Source organism: Myotis nattereri (assembly GCF_964212035.1).
Source record: "Myotis nattereri genome assembly, chromosome: 16".
Taxonomy (NCBI): domain Eukaryota; kingdom Metazoa; phylum Chordata; class Mammalia; order Chiroptera; family Vespertilionidae; genus Myotis; species Myotis nattereri.
In genome coordinates this window covers 6,093,527-6,101,988 of record NC_138091.1, presented here as the reverse complement: position 1 = coordinate 6,101,988, position 8,462 = coordinate 6,093,527, and the positions used below count along the sequence as shown (strand labels likewise).

The 8,462-nt window shown below is 48.3% G+C and overlaps 1 pseudogene across 1 annotated transcript; it reads left to right on the top strand.

Annotated features, from left to right (window-relative positions):
• The first annotated feature begins 1,718 nt into the window (after positions 1-1,718).
• Positions 1,719-5,128, top strand: LOC308532592 (phosphofurin acidic cluster sorting protein 2-like; annotated as a pseudogene). Its single transcript has 6 exons — positions 1,719-1,831; positions 2,845-3,029; positions 3,086-3,727; positions 3,921-4,146; positions 4,865-5,021; positions 5,124-5,128. The product of its transcript is annotated as a phosphofurin acidic cluster sorting protein 2-like (transcript).
• Positions 5,129-8,462: the final 3,334 nt, after the last annotated feature.

Here is an 8,462-nt window from a genome sequence, read left to right as displayed (position 1 = left end):
AGCGGCGAATTCTCTGTGACTGGATAAACAGTAAAATGACACAGAGATACTTCTTTTACATGGTGGATATAGGATAGTTACAAGTCAACAATGAACTCAGTAAGAATGAGGGGATTTTTGGTCTCCGCAGAGCATTGCCTATGTGTTGAGGGGCCTGGAACTAGGGAAATTCCTTTGACATTCCAAATTATATGTTATTGTAGATGCCAAAAGGCAATAGACAGGCTCAGTGAAGGTTAAGATTGACCTTTGTCAGGGCAGATGCCAGCCTAGGACATGACTACCCACCATAAACTGCTTTTAGTTTAAAAGTTTTCATTTCAGAACATTCTTTTTGATAACTTTAGGTCTCTGAGTTTGCAAGAACACCACACAGGGCTTCCCTGAGCTAGTCAGTGAGCATGTGGTTCCTTTTCACACACACAGTTCTTGGATCACTTGTGCCCCACCTCCTTTCAACAGTCACTGAGTGCTTAGGGCAGTGGTCGACAAACTCATTAGTCAACAGAGCCAAATATAACAGCACAACGATTGAAATTTCTTTTGAGAGCCAAATTTTTTAAACTTAAATTATATAGGTAACTACATTGTTATTAACTTTATTAGGGTACTCCTAAGGCTTAGGAAGAGCCACAGTCAAGGGGCCAAAGAGCCGCATGTGGCTCGCGAGCCACAGTTTGCCAATCATGGACTTAGGGGATTGGTCCGAACTAAAGCCCCAACCCACCTGGCAGTTCATAAACTGCCCCTGAGGGAATGTCCCTCCTCTGTCCCTACAAAGGAAGAGAAACCATAACGCCAGAATGCAGCAGGACCTGTATGTTGTAAGCAGATGCAGCTACCTTGCTGCCCACAGTCCTGGTCTCTACACTTCCCGCTCCCCCATCCCTGTGCCCAGGTTCAACACCAATGCCCAAGAACCTGTTTGCTACCCAGGAGTTGGACAGCCCCAGCCTCAGATTCGTGCCCAGGTTGTGCAACCTGACCTTAATGAAGATGGTGGTGTTCAAAGAGTTGGAGAAGGACCTCATCTCCATGGTGATCGCCATGAAGATGCAGTACTCCAACCTCATATCAATGGTGATCACTGTGAAGATGCAGGGCTCCAAGTACATCCTACGGGAGTATGCTGTTCCCCAGTGAACAACTGGAGACAGTCCTGGGGTTGACCTCACTGCAGGACCCCCACTTCCTCTGTGAGAAGGCAACAAGCTACAGGCCCTGTTGCACTGGAGGAAGTGCTTTAAGAACCAGACCATCTGGAGCTAGAAGACACTCCCTGAGGGCGCCATCCGCATGGCCAAGGTCAGGCAGCGAACCCTGAAGGGTGGGCAAAGTGGCCGAGGAGGATTCTGCTAAAGTGGCCGAGATCTGCATTGCTCCCTGTCCAACCAGCCCATCCACTGGGAGGACAGTGCCATACAGGACAGATGCAAGGCTAAGTCAAGGGTTAATTACTCCGAGGGGGTACATCAGAGCTTCTCCTCTGAGCAATTGGCCAGCAACTATGCCGCCTATGGACCGAACCTGGCTGAGAAGGGCATTGACATGGGGATGCTCAAGAAGTAGAGGCCATGGATATTAGGAAAGATGTGCATTACCAGGCCACAAAATATCAAGGAAAAAGTGGTGGCGTGGCTGGGAAAGTTCAAAGTGCTGGAGGAGGCTGTGGACTCAAGCAGGACACAGCAGAGCGTGTCCCAGAGTTGGAGTGGGACATGGACCTTCTATTTAACACACTGCGAAACCCCAGGCACAGTGGCCCAGACATGGAGGATGAGAACAGCACCCTCAGCACCCACAAGCCCAAGCTCAGACTGTTCTTTGAAGGGTTGGCACACTCCAGCTCACAGACACAGACGGAAGCATCCACAGGGCCCGCAGCCAGGAGGAGCCTGCAATTATGGCCAAAGTGCCAGAAAACACATGAGCCCTCAGGCATCAAACAGCCCAGAGACAGTATTTCAGACTCGGCGGCCCACATCACCCCCTCCCCCAATGTCGCCTGAATCTGGGCCTCCTCCATTTCTAGCCAGTCCACTCACCGTGTGGACAGCGCCATGTAGGCCGGCCCAAGACCAAGTCTACAAATCACTACTCTAAAAAGGAGTATGAGAGCTTCTCTGAGCAGGAGGCCGGTGAAGATGCCGCCCATGGATAGGAACTGGATCAGGAAGCAGTGACTATTGAAAGTCACAACAAGGTCTATGACAAGCAGAAAGTAGTGGCTTGGCTGAGCAGGGCCTAAGTGTCGGAGGAGGCCCTGGACCGTGAGCAGGACCCTGCAGATCATGTCCCCAAGTAGAGGAGGCCCCGCACCTTCTGTCTAACATGCTGGAGAACCAGTGACAGTAGCCCCGACAGGGAAGAAGATGACAGCCTTCTCAGCACCACCAAACCCAAGCTCAGGCCACACTGCGAAGGCCTGTCACCTTTCAGTTCAGAAATGGACATGGGGAGCATCCATGGTGCCCAGAGCCAGGCGGAGCTTCCGAGTTTTAGCTGGTTCCGTTGAGGGCTAGTGTGTTGGCGCACGGAGTAAACGGTGCCGGGTTCAAATCTGGTCACGGGCACAACTGTGTTGATTACAGGCTTGATCCCCAGCCCTGGCCATGGCTATGCAGGAGGCAAGCAATCCATGTGTCTCTCTCACATCCATGCCTCTCTCCCTGTCTGTCTCTCCCCGTCCCTTCAAGTTTCTCTAAAAATTCAGTGGAAAAATAACCTCTGGTGAGGGTTAACAAAACAAACAAAGCAAAACAAAGGAGCCTTCTAGTCCAGCTGAAGTGCCCAAAAAGACCAAGCTCAGTCAGCAATAGCCAAGTGACAGTGTCTCCCACTTAGAGCCCCAGAGCATGCCCACCCAGGGGAGCACCCAGCACCGCCCACGGACAGCCCGGAGGCAGAGACCTCAGCCCTGGACATGCTCACCAAGAAGATGCTGCTCACTAGGCGCATCACCAAGACTGAGTCTCTCATGCCCTCCACCAAGGCCAAGGGGAAGCATCCCCGCCACCATGGCTGGGCAGGTTCCTGAAGGGGCGGCAGACGGCACAGCCATAGAACAAGTGAGCCAAGAGCCCAGACAATGAGCCTGTCCAGACCCAGGGAGCCAGCTGCAGATCCCCAGGAAGACCACGTACTACCAGCTGAACCGCATACTCATCTCTGATGACCAGCTGCCAGAGAACATCATCCTGGTCAAACCTCTGATTGGCAGGAGCAGTTCCCCTCGGACACCCCGCAGGGGCACATGCTGCCTGTGCTGTGCATCTGCTTCATGGCTGACGTCCTGTGGCCTTCAGCTCCATCATCTGGTGGATACAGAGATACTGTAACGAAAATTTCCAGCCCCTTAAGCCGCTGAAGATGCTGGTGGAAGGGGCACAGCACTACTTGAGCGCTGTGCTGCGGGTCTTCCTGGAGCTGCTGTCCTACAAGATGCTCGGCTGGCTGGGCGATGTGCACTTCCTGGTCGTCCCGCTGGGTTCCAACGTTGTGGCCAGGTACCTGGGCTCCATGCATTACTGCTACAACAGCTTCTCCCAGGACCTGGCCTGATGGGACCTGTTCCATAATCTGGAGGCCCAGAGCGCCATACAAGACACACTGGATATCGTGACGAGAATCACGCAGTACATCACGGGAACAACTGTTCCTCTCAGCTTCCCATCGAGGAAGCCCTGCTCTCCTACAAGCAGAAGACACCCAATGAGGATTCCTTATAGTTCATTCATTTCAGGGTGGCAGGTGAAAGTTGGGACAGTGCAACAGTCCTCAGACAGGTCGGGAGACTCAGATGATGGACCCCCTTGGGCTGCAGTGTGCTTTTATCCTTCCCTTTGTCCCTACCTTGGTTCACCAATGATGCCTTGTTATCCCATTCATCTTGTCAGTGAGTGGGGTTTGTCCTCCCCTAGCCAGGGCGATGGCGCCAAGCTGATGGAGCGGCAGGTGGATTACTGGACTGCAGCCCAGCCCACAGACAGGGAGAAAGACTCGAAGAAGAAAGACCTGCCTAACGCCAACAACACCCTCAAGTGCACCTTCCAGTCTCTCCAGGTCAGCAGGCTGCCCAGCAGTGGCCAGGCCAAAGGAACACCCACCATGTGCATGACAGTACTCACCAAAAAGAAGAAAAAGAAGGTGTTGTTTTTGCCCAGGAAAACCAGAACAAGGGCGTGGAGTCAAAAATCCAAAAGCCAGTGCTTGGGGGCATAAGCCACCTGGTCTGCAGGGCGAAGCAGCAGGAGAACATTCTGCGAGTCCTCATCAAAGGTGTGGTGTGGAATGAAGTTCTTCCAGCTGGCAGCCCAGGGTCCTTCCGCATCCAGCACTGCCCCATCTGCATCTCCAGACATTCTGACTCCACCTTCCAGCCCTGCCTGCGACCCTGCAGATGCCAAGCACAGGAGGGCCCATCTGCTTTTCTGTTCACCTTTCAGTTTAGTACAGAAACCCACCCTGGAAACACAAAGAGAAACCTTCTTAAGTACAAAAGTGCTCACTACCCGGAAGCTAATGTGCAGCTCCCACTGGGAGCCCCAACTGCTCTGCTGATTAACCAGAACTCTCTGGGGGTCAGGCGGGCAGTGCTGAGCTGGAGAATCATGGAAGGTGAGTTTTGGCCTCAGGACCCCTAACACTCCCAGCGAGAAGGGTTCTCCCTTCTCCACCTGCCCTTCCTGGAAGCCAGGACTCTGCCTCCACAGGACTCAGAGCTGGTGGTCAGATGCCAAGGACTGGCCTCCCATTGCGGGCATCCTGAGCAGAACATGGAGTGCAGTCAGCCCAGCCCTGGGCCCCAGCTGCCAACCCGCCAAGTGGCCCCACACCATCCACTCGTGCTTTCCTAAAAAAATAGGTGTGTGGTGCAGCCCCCCAGGCACACCGGCTAGACACACTGGTGCAGTACCAGCTGCCCGCCTTCCTGAGCACGGCCTATGCTTTCGCCCTCATCTCTCTGTGTTATGACAGAACATGTGTTCCACCCAACAGGTGTGGGTCCAACTATGTACCAGGTGAGCACCTGTCCCTGCACAGCACAGTGGTCACGCGGCCCCCTGCTTGCTGGGCGTCTTCAGGGCACTTCATGTCTCTGAGTGCTTGTGCCTCTACCACAGGGTGAACCTAGGGCAGTGATGGCGAAACTTTTGAGCTCTACATGTCAGCATTTTGAAAAACCCTAACTTAACTCTGGTGCCGTGCCACATATAGAAATTTTGGGATATTTGCAACCATAGTAAAACAAAGAGTTATATTTTTTAAACTTTTTTTAATATATTTTATTGATTTTCCACAGAGAAGAAGGGAGAAGGATATAGAGTCAGAAACATTGATGAGAGAGAAACATCGATCAGCTGCCTGCTGCACATCTCCCACTGGGGATGTGCCCGCAACCCAGGCACATGCCCCCGATCAGAATCGAACCCGGGACCCCTCAGTCCACAGGCCGATGCTCCACCCACTGAGCCAAACCGGCTTTGGCAAGAGTTATATTTTTGATATTTATTTTATATACTTAAATGCCATGTTACAAAGAAAAATCAACCAATGAGTTTGCATGCCACCTCTGGCACACGTGTCACAGGTTCACCATCACTGACCTAGGGTCAAGCTCACAGGTTTATTGTAGAAACTCAGCGGGGTCCTCCCTGGAAAGTGCTCTCTGGGTGCCTGGACAGTGGAGAGGTCTGCTGCACGGGCTGTGGTTGAGCTCATTGGCCATTTTCTCTGCCTCGTGACAAAGCCTCAGCCTCATTTGATTCTCCACAAGGCCTTGGGCTAAGCTCTTTTCTCCTTAGATGCAGATTGGAGATTCTATGAGGGGTCGGTGTCCTGGGTGAAGCCAGAACCAAAAATCCCAGAAGTGAGCCATGTGGCCCCATGCTCATTTTATTCTTGACTAAAAGATTACAGGAAAAGAGTGGAAAAAATCTAAAATATTAGTGTCAGCACTGTGTAGTTGATGAGGGTAGAGGAATGATACCCAGGAGGGCATATTAAAGAGCATGTCTTGCTGAGGAAAATATAGATATGTGTAATAAATCACAGGGATACGTTTAAGTGCATGTACTTTAAGTTATGGGAAAGCACCTTGTCTTGCAAAATAGAATTCATTACTTTTAAACCTGCCATCTGAAATAGGACCTATGAAATGGGAAGCAATAAAGGATTTTTTAAAATAAGAAAATTTGACAAATGGAAGTTATTGTTTGCTTTGTTAGACATATTATATCAGACTAACAGATAATACCCAGTCTTTTAAACAAAATAAATCATTACCACATACTATGCCACATAGGAAGTCTCAATAAATTCCAAAGAAGATATATATGTTTTTTTCTCCATTGATATGTTCATGAACCATCATGCTTGATGCCTATATATTCTCTAACCCTAATGCACTAAGGTAAGAAGTTAATAATAAAGAATAGCTTTAAAATCACCAAATATCTGGACAGTTTAGAAAATACAGCAGAAGCTGAAGTGAAGTCTATTCTATACAAACCCTGAGTTCAAAGGAAATTATGAGTGAAATTATGGAATACTCCCAACTAAAAAACAATAAAGAAAAGCTGCATATCAAAAGCAGCCATAAAAGCCAGAGTTTTTGTTTTAAATAGACTTCTAAGGAAAGCATTACAGCTGGGAAGAGAGATTGAAGTATCCAAATAGAAAATTACAGAGAGCAACAGAGTGACTTAGAAGAAACAAGGAAAGGGGGAAACATAATGGCAGAAATCAGTAAAACAAAGAATTTGAAAAGCCTTCAACAAACCAGAAAACTGCTTCTAAAAATACTGGTAAAACAAACAGATTTCTAGCCAGACTGACCAAGAAACAGAGAAAAACGCTGTGCGCATATCGCTAACCAGTTAGGCAAAACGGACCAATACCTGGGAGGAAACAAACTATACAACCTTCCTCAAGAGAAAGTGTTGCCCTGACTAGTCTATGAAAGAAGTTGAATTTGTAGTTAAAGCATCTAAGGAAGGGAATCCAGGCCCAGGTGGTTCACTGGAGAATTAAACAGAATAAATGAACAGACACTTCACTGAAGAGGCTATAACATGTCGCATGAGCACTGGAAAAGTTCAACATCATAAGCCATTAGGAAAAGGTTATTTAGACCACAAGGAGACTAACTGAAACAAAAGACTGTGATGACACTCGATGCTGGGGAGGATGTGGAAAAACTCACTCATACAGTGCTGGTGGGAATGTAGACTATTACAGCCACTGGGGAAAGTACTTTGGTTGTTTCTTATGAAATTCAACATGCAACCACCACACACCCCAGCAATTGCTCTCTGGGGCATTTATGCCAGAGAAATAGAATCTTTCATCCACTCAGAAACCTGAGCACAAATGTTTATGGGAGCTTTATCTTAAACCTGCAAGCGATCTCTGAAATCCCTTGTTGCGATTAATAGATACATTTTATAAGAAATGTCTGTCACATAAAAATGGGTTGTGTATATGAAAAGGGAATTTCATAAAGGGAAACCCAAAACGTTAACAAGGTATGAAGAGGTATTCAATTGCACTTGTAGTAAGATAGGCAGAGATGTTGAATTGTACTTGTAGTCATAGAAGTAATGAGGCCCTCTTTACACCGATCTGCAAGACAAATTAGAGTGTGATGATGGGAAATGTTGGTGAGGCTATGGGACAAATGGGAACATCATGGGCTATGATGGGAGTGTAAACTAGTACAGGCACCCAGGAGGGCCATCTAGAAGTACTTAGCAAAATGAAATATGCTCTTATATATTTGAATATTCATATATATAATTTTGCTAAGTCCGAAGAGCAAAAGAATCACCATAGGAGAACCTATAACATAGGCCTCTCATTCTCAATCTTGAACTGATCACTTTTTTTTCTTTATTGAATAAGATATTACAAATGTGTCATTACCCCACCAATATCACCTTATCCCCCCAATCCTGCCCTCCCCCTCTCCCTTCCCCCATGTTGTCCACATCCATCACCTATGCTGATATGCATTCATACAAGTCCTTTGGTTGATCTTTCCCCCTCACCTCACCCCCCCCCCATTCCCCCCGCCTTCCTGCTGAGTTTTGAGCATCTGAAAGATGCTTCCCTGTCTATGGCCATACCACCCTCAAAGCGCCCAATCTCCTCTGATCACTTTTTGAATAACATTTCCTTGGCTGGGATACAGTGGGGAGAGCAGGCCTTCTGTGTCAAAATATAACCCCTCAGAGTCTAAGAGCATGAATCTGGTTCTTCTGATCAGCATCACTGGGTGGGAATGGACCACAGGAAATATTGGCTAGAATAGATAGCAAAGAGACACCTGGAATAAGTGGGTTCCCAAAACTTGTCCTGTCAATTCCACCTAAAGGACATTAGCCTTTTTTATGAGTATTTTCCCACTGACATAAATATCCTTACGCGATGTTAATTGCATTGTATATGAAAAGCATGGCTAA